Source organism: Talpa europaea, assembly GCF_964194135.1.
Source record: "Talpa europaea genome assembly, chromosome: 3".
Lineage (NCBI taxonomy): Eukaryota > Metazoa > Chordata > Mammalia > Eulipotyphla > Talpidae > Talpa > Talpa europaea.
The window spans coordinates 135,889,761-135,907,760 of record NC_140069.1 but is presented as its reverse complement, the minus strand read 5'-3'; positions in this window follow the sequence as shown (position 1 = coordinate 135,907,760).

Sequence of the window (18,000 nt, the reverse complement as noted above, 5' to 3'; positions counted from 1 at the left end):
AGGTCCCTGCGACAAGCCCAAGGCTGAGAAGCAAGTGTTGGCTCCACATGTCTCTCGGCCCAGTGTCGCCTCCTCCAGGCCTCTCCTCCATCTGCTTCCTTTTCTTTCCTGTCTTCTCTTGCTTATCCTCTCTGCTCAGCTCCACCCTGCCCTGGATCCTCCGCCTTGATACACTCTCCTTCCTGCTCCTCTGCTCCATCCCTCCCCACTGACAACCCCTACACCCACAGTCTAAGTGTTCCCCCTGCACTTAGACAGATATCCAAGTGTCAACTCGGGGAGCAGACCCCCCCAGATGCAATGTCCACTCAGCAGCTCCACTCGTGCATACCCATAGAATCGCCAACTTAGCATATTCAGAAATGAACTCCTCGTTTTCTCCTCCCCAAATTTCCTCCCCCCAGACATTCCCCATCTCAGTTCATGATGACATAATTCTTCCTGTTTCTCCTAGTTCTAAAACCTGGAAATCACACTGGACTATTCTTTTTCTCACCCCCTTCCATATCTAGTTTGCTAATAAACCTCACCACATGACCTCCAGGATGGAATCAGGACCCGGCCACCTCTCCCCGTTCCACCGCTACAATTCTGCAGTGAGAATCACCACCTTGTGCCTCCCTGGTGGCGCAAGGGGTTAAGCAACCACACTACAAAGCAATCCACAGTTTCTGCAGCACGAGTTCGATCCCCGGCCGGCCAGGGAGCAACCCACATGGCGCAGCAGACCTCTCCTGCCTCTCCCACTGCTCCCCTCAGCAGTGTATTTCAGTCAATCCACCTGTTCTGTTCCCAGCTCTGTCTCTGGTGAATCCTCTCACCCCCACACCTCTGGCCTCTACCCTATTTCTTGTATGCATAAATAAATATTAAAAATAAAAAAAAGTGTAAGGCTGGGGACATTTGCTTAGGTGATTCTCAGCAAGTGAAACAACAACACGGAGAAGAAAGAGTCTTGAACTTCTGAGGAAAGAGCTCTGTGTCTCCTGAACATTGACTGACTCCCACCCAAAGCGAAACAACACTCCCCTCTCTGCCTGTGCCCAAGCAACCTTAATCCAGGCTGAGACCGAAGACGCCACCGGCCCATCAGGCTGGGGAGGTGGTGACGTAGGCAGATGTTCAAGACAGGCTCTGGGCTCCTGGTCTTTCCTTTAAGATGGTTGTCTGTGCCTCCTGAGCTCTCAGCCCCCCAGGAGGGCTGGTGCAGTGAAATGGACCCAGGACTTCCTGCAACTCCTTTTCCCTTTCCTTCTTCCTGAGGAAACAAATCAGGAACCAGGGTGGGGCCAAGGAAAGGGAGAATGGACAGGAGAGCTCGGGTCTGGATACCAGGAAACCTGCAGCCAAATCCTCAGCCACCTGCTGTCTGACTTGACTTCCTAGAACCTGGAGCTGTACAGAGGGGCTAGGGCCTCAGAATCCCTATCATTACAACCTATTGTGCTTATTTGTGGGTTGCATAATCACATAGATCTCCCACAGAACTTGGCCAGGCAGGAGTACATAGTTTGGTGTCTGGCTAGATCGTCGCTGGCATTGCAACTAATGTTTGCAGTATAAGGGGTGTGTTTGGCCTGCCTGCCTATCTAATTAGAAACTAAGTGATGAGGGCTGTGGTCTCTTCCTGTCTGACAGTCAATGCCACATCCTCTGCATTGGTTTAAACTTCCTCCTGAAGGCCCCAATGCACATACACAGACAGGTTAAACCACAGCTCCCAGGAATCCACCTGTCTCTAACTTAGAAGTAGCATCCCCACACCCACTTCCCACATCATTCCACAGAGCAAATTATACCAATTTGCACTGACTCAGCCCTGAGGCTCGCTGCCCCTCCTTGGCCCCTCCTCTCTAGTTCGCCAGCTTCCACTTGCTGCTTCTTAGGGTACCCAGATCAACAGGGAGTGGTCAACACTGTCTCATCCAAATGTTCCCTTAACATCTTCAAAGCATCCTGGAGAGGATGGTGGGTAGGGGATTGAGGCTGGCAGCAAGCAGCTGGCTCTGTTTTCTCTCAAATCTCTGCTCTTTCTGTCTGGAAATCTCTGATGAACGCCCACATTGGTTGGCAATTAATCAGTGAGGTCTGGCTGAGCCTCAGTCTTGGACGCTCTAGGATGAAGCTGAACCCTGCTTGGCTAGAGTGGGAACCCTCAAGAAGCACTGCACGAGGTTACCCCAGTGCCCACTTTCTAAAGCCGGCCATAATCAGCAATGCCTTCCTTCTGGGCACACAAACTCCCCAAAACACTGTGATCCTTTTCCCAAACATCCAGGCACTTTAATAGACCCTGTGGGTATTCCTGCGTGTGGGTACACTGTAGGGAGGGGGATGGAACATGGTAATCATTGCTTGATGGATTGAGAGATATGCAGCCCACAAACAACTGTGGAATAAAAATGTCTCCATGCAGACATGGGCCGGGACAGAAGTCACCAGAATGCAGGGAAACAACCTTACCAATCACCTGATTTCGATCCTATATGCCAGTCTTACTTTGCATGTAGGGAAATCCTTAATACTCACAAAGACAGAAGAAAGAAACTTTCTGGACAAAAACAAAGACACTCTAATCAGATATGTACCTGAACACAATTGTTAGGTTGGCTGCGGCACTTTATTTATCATTTAGAAGTGAGCACAGTCTTGAGAGAATAGCACATGATCTCCTCTAGATAAACCTATTTCTTCATTTTTTTTTAACGATTATTGGTACTTGATATCTAGGCATGAGAGGCATAAAGATAAATATGGTAAAGCTCTTGCCTTTACTATTTTCAATCTTCACAATCACCAGTCAAAACTTATTTTAAGAAAGTATTCAAATCAGATATTGGAGACCACGTAGAGGTTTCCTAAAAATGAATGAACTGACATCAATTTCCAGCAGTGTGGCAGATGAGATAGCTGAAAAACCTCCTATTAACCAAATGCTTAGGGATGCTGGCTAAAATAAAGCAAACATCCTTCACACACTTAGCTGATCTAGGGAGCAAGGACAATCTCTAGAGGCAAAGAGGGAACAAATGACGAGGAAGAGGAATCTGGCAACCAGAGATGGTGGTGGTGCTGGGGCTAGGGCTGCCTCAGAGCCCATGCTGGTCTGAATTAAGAGAAAAATAAAGAAGCTTGGGATTAAATAGCCAGGTAGGGACAGGAGGCAAAGCTGTGGGCCTGGATGAGATGGGGGATCCCCTCTGAAACACCGTGACATTTGGAGGGCTCTGCTAGAGTGGGCTAGAAAAAAATCTGCACCACCAGAGGGAGGTGGTGCCCCTTTCTGGTTCTGGGCTCTGGGGAGCCAAAAAGCATCTTAAAAATTCATAATCAAGGCCTCCCTGGTGGAACAAGGTGTTAAGATGCAACCTATGAAGCTAACTGCAGCCAATACAGCACGAATTCAATCCCCGGCCAGGAAGCAACACACATGGTGCTGCAGACCTCTCCTGTCCTGCCCACTGCTCCCCTCAGCAGTGTATTTCAGTCAGTCTGCCTGTTCTGTTCCCCACTCTGTCTCTGGTGAATTCTCTCACCGCTCCCCACCCCTGTACCTCTGGCCTGTACCCCAGCTCTCGTATGCATAAAAATAAATAAATCTTTTTTAAAAATTCATAATCACAGGCCTGCTCTGATGGAAACTTTGTAGCCATAAAATTGACAACCTAAATAAAATGGACGGTATTCTAGCAAAACTTAGAGAGAATGACTCCAGGAAACTACAATACACACTAATTGTTAAAGTAATTAATTGGTAGTTAAAATTCATTTTGGGAATGGGTGAATCCTGGGGTCAGATTATTTTATAAGCATCTTCTACCAAACCCTCAAGAAAAAAATCATTTCAATCTTACTCATATTGTCTCAAAGAGGAGAAAAGGAATAAAGCTCATCAACTTATGAGGTTTCTGAAACTTTGATTCCAAAATCAAATCAGCTGAGGATAACAGAAGAAAGAAACATTTCAGGGCAAATTCATTCATGAAAAGAGATGTAAAAGGGTTAAATAAAATTTTAACAAACTGAATCAAATAATGTTTTAAAATCATAATATATCATGACCACGTAAGATTTATTATACAAAGGCAAGGAAAGTTCAATAGTGAATATCTACCAAAATAATAAATCATATTGAGAAAAGAAGGTAGTAAAACTATATAACCAACTCAATAGTGACAGAAAGTCCCTTGATTAAAAAAGCATTAGGGAATTTAAAAATCTTATCAAACTAGAATTAGAAGGTCTCTTCCTTATAGCCACCAAAAACCTTATCAAACATATGCTTATGGTGAAATGCAAGTATTTTAAAATCAGGAAGAAGAATAGCACTCTCACTGTCTCTAGCAAACATTTTACAAGTATAAAGCTATAATGATTCACAAATAATACAATTTCCATATAGAAGGCCCAAGATCATTTTTAAATAAATAATTTTAAATAATAATTTTAAATAATTCAAATCGATTAGAGAATTCAACAAGGGTAAAATTAGCATGTAAAATAACACAATCCCAGACAATACCACCAAAGTTAGAACATTTATTTTTTTAAATACAGTTTACAATGGCAAGTAAAATTATAAATTGGTATGTATGAACAAATCTAATAATTGTTGCATAAAATTTTGATAAATGACAACACACTAAAGTCCTTAAAGATAACCTTAAATTGAAAAAGATTCCACCTTTAAGAACAGGGAAACTTAATGTCAAGAAGATATTGATTTTTCCCCAAACAGAAATCTAATGCAGTAAAAATTTCAGCACACTAGCAATAGAGAAGGAATTTCCTCAATGTGATAAAGGATATGTACCCCCAAAAATGGTACAACTAGCATCATTCTTTATAGTGAAAGATGGAATGTTTTCTGAGATTAGGAACAAAAAAAGGCTGTCAACACTCACAGAGCTACTCAACATAATATGGAAGTTTGAGGCAGTGCACTAAGGGTAGACAAGGAAGTAAAAGTAATACAGATCAGAAAAATAAAATGACGTAATCATTTATTTTACAGATGACATAATTATCTGGGCAGAAGCTTCCAGAATCCACCAAGATATAATTCCTAGAAGTAACAGTGAGTTCATCAAGGTCAGAGTGTATAAGAGCAACGTATATATATCAACTGTATTTCCATACACTAGCAATAAACAGAAAATAAAGGTGGAAACTCTAAATACATCATTTATAAGCACAGAAAAAGAAAGTATGAAATACTTGGGTATAAATCTAAGGGAAAAAATACACAGGACTTACACGCCAAAAGCTATAAAATACTAGAAAAGGCAATCAAAGACCTAATTAAGTGAAGACATATACTGAGTTCATGGATTGGAAAACTCAACATAGTAAAGATGTTAATTCTCCCCAAATTGATATGCAGGTTTAATAGAATTCATGGTAAAATTCCAGCAAGAATTTTTGTCAATGTTTATAATTTTTTTTAATTTAGATCAACCCAGTTTAACATATTTCAATTGAAAGAATTAATGTATGTGCACGTGTGTGTGCGTGTGTGAGAGAGTGTGAGTGTGTGTGTGTGTGTGTGTGAGAGAGAGGGGGGGGGAGAGGGAGGAAGAGCCTAGGCGTTAATGCAATTCAGTGAAATATGATCCATTTTTGTGCTTGGCTATTCATAGAAGGAAAAAAGCTAAAAATCTCCTCCCCAATTAAGTTCATATTGAAACAAAAAATAGAACTACACTCGAGATAAAGAAGTATGTGGATTCTATGTTGCATCTTGAGCCCAGAAATACCTTTTCCTCAACTGAGGCCAACATGGGAGATATTTCTCTCACTCACAGCTCCTCTCAGTACAAAGCTGAGCACAGGCAAGGTCCTCAAGGTCCTCAATAAATTCCAGAACTGACTCAATCTAGTCACTTTAGTGCATCACTTTCCTCCTGGCCTCTGTCAAGCTGCAAGATCTAAGTCTACTTGGGTCATTTAAGATCCACACAGCACTCTTGCCTGCATCTTGCCAAGCCAGGAATGCCATTTATTCTTTCCTCTTCCTCCAACAGTTGTTCTCAGCCTCCACACTCCCACTGGCACACAGGTGTCCTGGTCTCATTATGGAATGCTCATTAATATTCACCATAGGTACCCTTGTGGGTGTCCTCTCTACCCACAGATGCATCTAGACTTCCGTGAATATCAGCACTGAGAAAATTAGATTAAAAATCAGTAGTGAATCAACAGGGAGGGCACAGAGCTCAGAGGGGCCCAGGGTGATAAGACTGAGGGGAGCATCTGGAGTGGTTTCACTGAGATGCCACTCACAAATCAGCTTGACAGAAGATCCTATGAGAAACTCAAATTCCATTAAACAACTGCTCTTGGTGGTTCTTGGGAATCGTGTTGTTTGATAATCCAAATATATCCAAATATAATAGAGCAGACTTCATTACCCCCACTTCAATCCAGAGGTCTTGATGCTGTGTAAATGTAGCCATGATTGGACCCCATTGAGTTCTACAACTCTGCTAAATTCAGGGCAACTTGAATACTCTACAATCATGCACATGATGGAAATGTTGGTTCCTGACTTCACTGACAGTGGCAGATTGGGTGAACTGTAATTAATGAATCACTGAGTATTTACAGCCTCTGCGTGTCAGTGTGCCTCAGCTCACTGGTAGGTAAAATGGTAAGCAATATATGGCCTCTGCTCTCCGACATCTTACAATTTAAAGGCAAGAGAAGAGCCACCAGCAAGAAACATTTGAGCGCACATTTAACTATATACTGTTTACCTTCTTCCAGGCAGTTGGAAAGGAGTAATCAGAACAAATAGAAATATCAAGAAAGAACTTCATGGCCAACGAAAGTCTTTTTTTTTTTTTTTTGCAGGATGACCACTTCAAGTGACTGGCAGGATGGATAGTGATTCATTGAATGGGAAGGAAAATAGAAGGAACTCTCCAGCACCACAGGAAGCAGTCAGTTCAACTAGCTGCTATGCCCACATCAGGTTTCCCTGTTACCTTGAGTGGGAAGTCCAAGGAAATGTCAGTCACCACAGCTGACCAAAAGGGACCCACCTCCCCAATTCTCCCAGGAACTTAAGAGGACTAGCCACTGACACTCCAGAAAAGCACAACTTAGAGGGCCTCCCCTGGCAGCGCAGCGGTTGAGCGCTGGGTTGCGAAGCTGCCTGCAACTTTTACAGTGCCAGTTGGATCCCCGGCCACTGGCGAGGGTCCCGCATGGCGCGCAGACCTCTCCTGCTGCGCCTGCTGCTCCCCTCAGCAGTGTACTTCAGTCCTTCTGCCTGCTCTGCTCCCCTCTCTGGCTCTGGTGAATCCTCTCACTCTCCCACGCTTCTGACTGTACCCAGTGCTTGTACAAATAAATAAATCTTTTTTAAAAAAAAGTTTTAAATTTTTTTTTAAAAAAAGCACAACTTAGAGAAACAGACTTGTAGTAGTTTTCTTCTTTTACATGTTTACAGATGAATAGTCACCTTCAGTCTTCACCCCTTCCTTCATCTCTGTGCTTTTCCTTCTGTTTGAAGTAGTAAGTAGGTGTGTTAATGAAGAATTCTGTTTTCATTTGCTCCTAAAATGCTTTTTTTCACCCTCATTTTTGAAAGGCATCTTCAATGGGTATAGAATTCTAGATTAGTGATTACTTGCTTTTCACATTTTAGTTATTATTTCATTGTCCTCTGGACTCCATCATTTCTGTTGAGAAACCAGCTGTTTATCTTATTGCTGGCTGCTTGAAAAGAATATATATATCCCCCTCTTTAGCAGCTTTTAAGATATTTTCTCTTTGTCTTTTGTTTCTGGACATTTCACTATGAAGAGCCTAGGGATATAACTTTCTTCCTATTTATCCTACTTGAACTTCATGGTGCCCCTAACCCCACAGCTTGATGTCTTTCCTTACTTTTCTAAAAATTCTTAGCCTTTAGTTCTCCAAATATTGTTTCTGCCACATTTTCCCTCTTTCTGGAATTCCCAGTGCATATTATGTTAAAACTTTCCACCATGTCCTTTCTGGCTCTTATACGTTCTTCTAAAGTTTACATGCTTTGCTTTTTTTTTATTTAAATTTTATTTTTATATTCCCCATACAATTACAACCACCTTATTTTTACCCCAAGCCCTCCTTTCCCCGCCCCCCAACCCCCATAGAGAGTCTCTTGTTCATAGTTATTTGTTGATTTTGATATTTTCTTTCTTAGTTATTCATTTTCCTGGTCCCTTATTTAAGTTTTCTAGATTCCTGCTATGAGTGAGACCATCCGGTATTTTTTTCTTTCTGGCTTATTTCGCTGAGCATGATCCCTTCCAGCTCCTTCCATGTTGCTGCAAATTGCATGTGTTTATCTTTTTTGAATGCTGAGTAATATTCCATGGTGTGTATGTACCACATCTTCTTGATTCAGTCATCTATTTTTGGGCATTTGGGTTGTTTCCAAAGCTTAGCTATTGTAAACAGTGCCGCTATAAACATATGGGTGCAGGTGCTCTTTGGAATTACTGTTTCTGTGTCCTTTGGGTAAATACCTAGGAGTGGAATTGCTGGATCATATGGAAGCTCTATGTTTAGTAGGTCCAGAAATCTCCACACAGCTCTCCATAGTGGTTGGACCAGTTTGCACTCCCACCAACAGTGCAGAAGAGTTCCTTTTTCTCCCCACCCTCGCCAACATTTTTGTTGCTATTTTTTTTAATATGTGCCATTCTCACTGGTGTAAGATGGTATCTCATGGTAGTTTTGATTTGCATTTCCCTGATGACAAGTGATGTTCAACATTTTTTCATATGCGTGTTGGCCATTTGCATTTCCTCTTCAGAGAAGTTTCTTTTTAGCTCTTCTGCCCATTTTTTGACTGGATTTTTTCTTTGTTTTTGTTGAGTCTTATCAGCTCTTTGTAGATTTTTGTGATCAGTCCTTTATCATTAGTGTAGTGTGCAAAAATTTTCTCCCAGTCGGTGGGGTTTCTCTTTGTTTTTGTTATTCTCTCTTTTGCTGTGCAGAAGCTCTTTAATTTGATGTAGTCCCAGCTGTTGATCTTTGCCTTCACTATCACTGCTTTGGGTGCTTTGCCTTTTTTTTAAAGATTTATTTGTTTGTTTATTTATTTGTTTGTTTGTTTACTTATTTATGCATACAAGAACTGGGGTACAAGGCAGAGGTGCAGAGGGTGAGAGGATTCACCAGAGACAGAGTGGAGAACAGAACAGGCACACTGTCTGAAATACACTGCTGAGGGGAGCAGCAGGCAGGCGAGTCAGAAGAGGTCTGCTTCTTCATGTGGGTCACCTCCCTGGCCAGGAATTGGAGTCATGCTGCAGTGGTTGCGGACAGCTTTATAGTGCTGTGAATTAACAACTTGCACCACCAGGGAGGCCCCTTTGCCTTAATCTGGATATTTTCTTCTTACTGTTTTCTAGTACTATTCAGTTATGTCAGCCTTACTGTTAAATTCATGTTACATTTTCCAGTTCTAGAATTTTTTGTTTAAAGATTCTGGTTCTCCGTTGAGATTTTCCACCTTCTCAGGCAACTGTATGAGTGTTAATTATTTGTTTTGAAGTCCATTTCTTGGGTGAAGAGAATCAAGAGGTTCAAACTTCCAGCTACATGATATCTCCTTGACGATGCAGTGGGCACCATGGAGACTAATCAATAGCATGTATCACAGATTGGAAAGTTGCCAGTAAAAGATGGTATATATGTAATATGATGATCATTTCACAATGTGCATAAATGTCGAATCATTTTGTTGTATTCCTGAAACTAAAATAACATTGTATATCAATTATATTTCAATTTCAAAAAAGAAAAAGATGCAAAATGGAACATATGAACCCTCACGGTTCAAATTCTTCTACAGGGGTAATTCCAAATTATTTTAAAACAGGTATTGTTGTAGTCAGTTTCAAATGCTAATTGTTTCATGTAATATTGTGATCAAGTAATTGTTTCTCCTTTGAGATATCATAATACCCTGTCAGGGTCCTTCCACCAAAATATCTAAGCTAAAGACATTAGACAATATTTCCTTTAGTTCTTTAATATCTGCTTTTCAGAATTCAAAATGTACCTTTTCACACTACTGAGACAACTCACTTTTAACTCACTCATGCAATGAACTCAATAAATTTATGTTTATGTAAGAAATATATATAATGCCTTTTTCTTCTCATTCTGAGATCTGTACCTACTGCAGATTTATATCTGGTTGTTGTTGGGTTTTTTTTTTTTTTTTCATTATTTTGGTCAGGTGGTCTGGTTTTGTGATATGACTCACATACCTGAAATCTGATAACAGCACAATTAGTTTCCAAACTAGGCCTCAACCCCATTCACTCATCTGAATTTAGTCATCATAACCTCTCTCCCTACCAAGTGATGTTGTTCTAGAATCCTAACAGGTTTATGTCCTGATCTTTCTAACACAGAATAACAATACTATAGCCATCTCCCCTTGCATTCAAATTGGCATCTGAACATCTTTCAAGTCACCTCAACCTGCCCACCCCTCCCCCCACATATCCTACAATCCAGCGAACTTGAACTTGCTACCATTGCTTATTGTCCTGTTTTTCATTTCTTGTTGCCATGTTTTTCTACCTCATGTACATTTCAGTTATTTCCTGTATGTAGAATGTCCCTTCTCTCATTTCTGCCTATGCAATCCTATTATCTATATTGACAATAATGAAAATCCAGAATCCTCAGAATTTTTATTAATTTCATCCTTCTCTGAACAGCTAGAGCCTTTTATGGGAATGGTCCTTCCACCAGCAGCTGTCTGACGTGGAGGTAGAAAGCCACTGTCTTCTAAGGACCCAGTCTCCCTTCGAGTGGCATGGTTGCAGGCTCTTCTGACTTCCTTCTTGGATGTTCCCTCTCCCAGTCTCCCACGAAGTAGAACAATCTCCCAACTCCAACCACAGAAACCGTAAGCCTCAGTCATGGAGCTTGTATGGCGCTTGAGGAGTGACTGAGCAGGAAGGATGTCACATTATGTCTTTTATTTACCTAATACCCTGGAAAGTTCCCACTTCACTTAGAGGAGAAGCCTAGAAGGCTCTTAGTAGACCATGCCCACCTCTCTTTCCCTTTGACCTTTTCTCCTATTACTCTTCTCATCTCCACTTCAGCCCCACTGGCCACACTGATATTCCTAAGACACACCAGGCACAATCCCACCTAATGCCTCTGCTCTATCTGGCCCCTTCCCTCACACATCCATTCAATAGACTCCAGACAGACACCTGAAGGAATCTGGGCAAATCTCACTTTCTCGGTGAAGCTCATCTTGATCCAATGTACTCCTGGCACCCACACACCCCAGCATTTCCCATGATCATCACTCTTCTCGAAGCTCTCCTTCCTCCAATCACTTCTCTTTCTACCAGACTCGTTAAGTTGCTTATTCACACTCTTACTCACATTTACGCACAGTGTGCATGTGCACTGGGATCTGAGCTCCCCAAGAGCAAGAGCTCTGTCTGCCGGGCTCACTGGTCTCTCTCTAGCCCTAGAACAGCACCTGGCTCAGTGCAAGCATTGCATAAATACCCACCCACTGCTGCACAGAGTTGGAACTACCCCCTTGTTTCATAGGCAGCGTCCTCACATCACAGCCTGCATTTGGGTACTTGGAAGATGCTGATGTTCATGTAGGAAGAGTGTTCTGTGTAAGTTCCCACTTTGGGGGTTGCTAGAGCCCTAGCACACATCTGTTCTCATGCACAGTGACAAACCCATGCCTGATAGCCATCTGCACCCACCTCCTCACTGGAAAAGAAATTTTATTTATTAGATGGAGAGATCAAGTCAGGGAAACAGATTCCATTGGACCCTGGGAAATGGAGATTCAGCTAAATAGAAATTCTACATGAAACAAATCTGTGAAAATAGAGTAAAATACATCTAGGGCATAGTAAATCAGAAGCTCAGTGTGGGTCAAAGGACCTCTGGTAACAAAATGTAAATGTCCACCAAAATGCCATGTCTTTGTACTTTGCAGAACCTTTCATGTCTACTATTTCACATTATCTTGAAAACAACTCTAAGAAATGAGGCATTCCCATCTCGGAAGATGGAGAACTGATGCTCCAGGAATAGAACAGATGCCTGTGAAGCCGTCAGACCAGGTAGAAGACAGCTCGTGACTCAGACAGCTTTCTCACTATGGCGGCGGAAGCTCGGGTGTGTAGAGTGTCCTGAGGGACCTGAGGCCACAGTGTGGATACAGCAAGTCTCCACAGAGCCTAACTTCTATCCCAAGTTTCACAGAAACAAAAAGTGGTATTCTTATATTAAAACCAGTGTGGGTTTTGTAAAAAGCACAATGCAAAATATATGTATGAATTATTTTTTTTAAGATTTATTTATTATACAAACACTGGGTAGAGTCAGAAGTGCGGGAGGGTGAGAGAATTCACCAGAGCCAGAGCGGGGAACAGAACAGGCAGACTGACCAAGTACACTACTGAGGGGAGCAGCGGGAGCGGCAGGAGAGGTCTGCACACCATGTGGGACCCTCGCCAGCAGCCGGGAATCAAACCGGCATCACAGAGGCTGCAAGCAGCTTCACAGCCCAGCGCTCAACCGCTGCGCCACCAGGGAAGTCCTATGTATGAATTATTAAGGTTTTTTGGAAGGAGACTTAAAAGCGGATTTCCATCTTTTAATAGGGATGGCTTTGAATCCATAGATTGCTTTTCATAAAATGGCCATTTTAATAGTGTTGCTTTTTCTACTCCATGAGCACAGAATAGTTTTTCCTTTCTTTGTATCTCCAATTTCTTTCAACATTGTCTTATAACTTTCATGCTTTCACTTCTTTGGTTAAATTTATTCCTCTATATTTTATTCTTTCTGGTGCAATCATAAGGTTGTTTTCTTAATTTCTTTTTTCTGATAGTTCATTGTTTGTATATAAAAACACAGTGGATTTTTGTATATTGATTTTGCAGACTGCAACCTTACTGTATTTGCTTACTTCTAATAGCTTTTTAGGGGAGTCTCCAGGGGTTTCTACATATAAAATTGTGCCATCTTTAAATAGTGACAGTTTTACCAATTTGGATCCTTTTACTTTTTTTTTTCTTGCCTAACTGCTCTAGCAGGGATTTCCAATATTGTGTCGATTAGAGTGGGCATCCTTGTCTTGCTCCTAATCTTAGAGGAAAAACTTTCTATTTTTTTTAATATGTTGTTAGCTGTAGGTTTGTCATATGTGGCCTTTATCATGTGAAGTACATTCTTTCTTTTCCCATTTAATTGATAGTTTTTAAATCATAAATTGATGTTGAATCTTGTCATGCTTTTTCACATCTAGAGAGATGACCACATAGATCATACGAGTTTTTCATTTTGTTCTTGTGATATGTCACATTACATAATTGATTTGCATATGTTGAACTATCCTTGCATCCCTGGAATAAATCACAATTTATCATGGTATATGATCTTTCTAACATATTGTTGAATTACACTTACATTTTGTTAAGAATTTTTGCATTTGCATTTATCGGACACATTGGTCTGTAATTTTCTGTGTGTGTGTGAGAGAGAGAGAGACAGACAGACAGATATCCTTGTCTGGTTTTGGAATTTGGGTGATGCTAAACTTGTAAAACAAATTATGATGCAAGTTCTCCTTTTCAATTTTTTGGAAGCATTTGAAAGGAATGTATATTATATCTTCTTTGATGGTTTGGTAGAGTTTACCAGAAAAGCTGTCTAGTACTGGACTTTTGGTTTTTGGTGGGTTTTTTTATTACTTTTCCAGTCTACTTACTAGTGATTAGTCTATCCACATTTTCTATTTCTTCATGGTTCAATCTTAGAAGTTTGTACAGTTCTAAGAATTTATCCATTTCTTCTAGGTTGTCCAGTTTGTTAGTATTTCTTATTTATAGAAATCAGCTTAGAGTTCTGTAGCCCCCTTCCCATAACCCTCCCTGTCTTTTACACTAACTAGCTGTGTGATTCTGGACAAATTACTTAAGTTCTCTGAGCTTAATTTTTCTCACCTATAAACTGTGACAATAATGCCTTCTTCTTCTTAAATTCTAGTTATGAAAATTAAATTAAGATACATAAGAGAAGCCATGAATACAGAGCCCCACAAAGGGGAAAAAAGAATGAAAACATTAATTTCTTATCATTATTATGTTGGATTATTTTTTAAAACATGGGAACCAAGAAGCAATCATCCCATTAAAGTCCCCAAACTGCACTATTTACAATAGGCAAAGCCTGGAAACAACCCAAATGCCCAAAAATAGATGACTGGATCAGGAAGATGTGGTACATGTACACAATGGAATTACTCAGCAATCAAAAAAGATAAACTCATGCCACTCGCCGCAATGTGGATGGAGCCAAAAGGAATTATGCTCAGTGAAATAAGCCAGAAGGAAAAAAGAAAAATATCGGATGGTTTCACTTATAGCAGGAATATAGGGGAACCAAATAAGACATCAGTACAAAACACAACAAAGCAAAAACAGACAGTTATAAATCAGAGACATCCTGCAGGGGAGGAGGTGGGAGAGGGAGCAGAGGGAGGGAGGGAGGAGCCCAGGGGACTGAGGTGATGGTGCACAGGTGCCTTGGGGAAGGAAACTCTATGGGGACTACACCTGAGGGGGTGGGGGGGGCAAATATTGTAAGAGATTAAAAAAAGATTATTTTTTTATATATATATATATATATATATATATATATATATATAAAATAAAGTCCCCAAACTCCTCATGTAGGCAATTTAAGGTTTCACTTAAAAAGCAAGAACTGGAAAAGTTTTAGAGGCTAGAAATTGCAAAAATGATCAGGGATTAAAGAGCAAGTTGCTTGAGGAAAATGTTAAAGGGAAAGGATTTTATTTGTACTTGAGGAGGAAAGAACTGCAAGAAAGACTTAGAAGGAAACTTCACGAAACGAAAAGGGCTCGGCTGTCACCCATTTCCACCAGGCCAAGAAGGGGTAGGAATGTAGGCACCACACTCACCTCAACTGAGGGGGGCCTGACCGGGCATCGGGGCATCTGTGAGGCTTAGGAACCTCAAAAACACTAAGGGGAGGGCCTCCCCTGGTGGCGCAGTGGTTGAACGCTGGGTTGCGAGGCTGCCCGCAACCTCTGCAGCGCCAGTTCGATCCCCAGCCACCGGGGAGGGGCCCACAAAAAAAAAAAAAACACTGAGAGGAGAGTTGAACCCATTTCCCTGGAGATTTTCTAGGAGCCCCTAAAAAAAACAGGCTACCCATGCATGGATGAGGGGGAGCTGGTCTTTTAAGCGGAAAGCTCTGCCGTCCACGTGGTGGGACTTGACGCACCAGGAGTCCCGATTGCCCACGTTATCTTCTCCACTGACCCCGCCTGGACGCCCCACAGTCTTATTTCAGTTATTATGTGTGTTAAGCTCGTTCTGGTTCCAGAGGATAAACGCTACCTGGAAGGCAGCATCCTGGGAGTCATTAGCAGTCTTTAACACTGTGTAACTCATTAAATAAGCTCCTGTCAACCAGTGGAATGCTCAGGCCAGGCACACAGAGCAAGTGTGTTCTGAGCTCAGACAAGAGAAAGGCGCAGCTTAGCTGAGGTCAGCAGGAGAGGGGCCGGCGCCACTGAAAGAGGGAGGGATTGGCTGTAGCAACAGGCCACTGCTAGACCTAGACACACACACACACACACACACACACACACACACACACGGGCATGTGTGTGCTTATAGGCCTGGCACTGTGACCTCTGGGGTCTCTGCCATCACTTCTGACCTGCAGGCGTCTCCAGAGACCATCCATTCTCTCACCACCCTGCCCCACCTGCCCAGAGTCCCTCACTTTCCCTTCCCCAAGATGAGCCCTAGGCCCCACCCACCTCCCTGCTCTTGCCTCTCTCCCTCCCCAGACCTGGCCTGCCGCATCCATCTTGTCTCTTCCCCAACCTGTCCTGCCTCCTCTCTGCACCTGCCTCCTGCTTCCCCAGATCCGTCACATCCCCTCTCCTTGTCAGTTCTGCCTTGCCACAGTTCCCCACCTGTCCTCGGGGCTGTCACTCTGTCCTCAGCTCCATCCCGCTCACTTCCTCTACCCCCTGAGAGAACCAGCCACTGCTGGTTCTCATGGGGGCGAGGCTATTCATGGGACAACACCTAGTACACAGTACGTAGTAGGTGCTTCATAAATACCAATAACCAATGAGTGAATGAACGAAGGCCACTGATGGATAATTTAACAGCGGTGACACTAAAAAGCTGAAGGGTAGCAAGAAGCAGACACCCTGGCATCCTCGTCCCAGAAGATTCTGCAGCAGAGAGTGTTTCTCAGGTGTGTGTACACACTGTGTGTGACTCCTGTTTTCTGGGGAGCAGGATCCTAGAGAGAGATCCCACCATCACTTGTGGGGGGGGGGTGGAGCTGAGTGGCTGCCAAGGCTCAGGAGTGTCTGGCTGTCATTTCAGAAGGGGAAAGGACATCACACAGAGGGGCCCTGCCTGCCTGAAAGTCCCCGCACCCTCAAAATCTCCCTTTGGGCAAAACATAAGTAAAACACAAGGGGCCTCCCCTGGTGGTGCAGCGGTTGAGCACTAGGCTGCGAAGCTGCCCACAGCCTCGGCAGTGCCGGTTCGATCCCTGGCCGCCAGCGAGGGTCCCACATGGTGCACAGACCTCTCCTGCTGCACCCGCTGCTCCCCTTGCAGTGTATTTCTCGTCAGTCTGCCTGTTCTCTTCCCCACTCTGGCTCCCCACCTGTCCTCGGGGCTGTCACTCTGTCCTCAGCTCCATCCCGCTCACTTCTCTCACCCTCCCGTGTTTGACTGTACCCAGTGTTTGTATAAATAAATAATCTTTTTTAAAAAAAAAAAAAAAAGGAAGAAAGAAAAAGAAAAACACAAGATCTGTGTTCTGCCTTCCTGTGGAGGGTGGGGTGTGTTGCAAGTCCCTAGGGACCCTGGACCACATCCCTGGTGTGGAGAAGCGTGATTTGGCAGCACTCCCTCCCCGATGTCAGACTGTGCAGAGAACCAGGTGCCTGTCTTTAGTCTCAATTCAGGGGCTCTTATGGTCTTGCCTGGGGTGTTCTGGAATCCAGAGAAGGGGGAGAGGGGCCAAAAGCGGGCTTCCAGAAGCTGGACCAGGAAGGGGCCCAGGTTCACGTCAGAAGTAGCAGAGTCTGGGTACAGCATCGGGGAGGGCCTAGTCCTGACCAGGGGGCCACCCTCAAACCTACTGGCCAGGGTGCATCCTTGCGGTATCATAGCCTGGGCTCAGCAGTGCCCTGGAGCACCTGGACAGGTGAGCCCCACCTGCCTGCGGCCCATCCACAGCCTCCATGCACATCTGAGCCACATCCAGGGCTGAATGGTCACAGGCAACTCCTGGCAGCATCAGGTGCCTCACCTGAGTCAGCATCAGGACACCACACCCTCAGTCCCCGCTCCCTGAAAGAAATCAGCACTGGTGGCAGGCCTGGCTCTCACGGTGGTCCTGCCACATCAAACCCTTCACTCCTCCACCACCCGCCCCATGCACAGGTCAGTAAGACATTCCCCACCTGCTTGCTGCACCCACACCTGCTCGCTGAGGGGGCCTGCTGGCCACCGGGAGGAAACACAAGGGAGGGAGGAGGATGAGGTGCTACTGCCCCCTGCTGGCAGCTTCTACACACAACAGCCTGGGAGGGCAGGCTCGTTCCTCTGCTCGTCCTTACAACCCGGCCACTTGGGTGGCAGCTCTGCCCGCCTGGTACCGGCTGCATCCAGAACAGTCAGGGTAACTGGAGGGAATGGGCAGCATGGAAGATGAGAGGAGGCACGTGGAGCAGAAAGCAGGAGTGCGCCAAGCACCCCCTGGAGAATAACCGTTAACCACCAACCCTTCCATCACTCCTGCCTTCACAGGCTGCTGGGTGCACCCACTTACACCGAACAGAGGCATGAGAAAGGTGGATGCCCCCCCTAGACCACTGCCTCTCTGGACCGGCCGTCCTCATCCAGCGCTCTGAGAGAAAATGTTAGC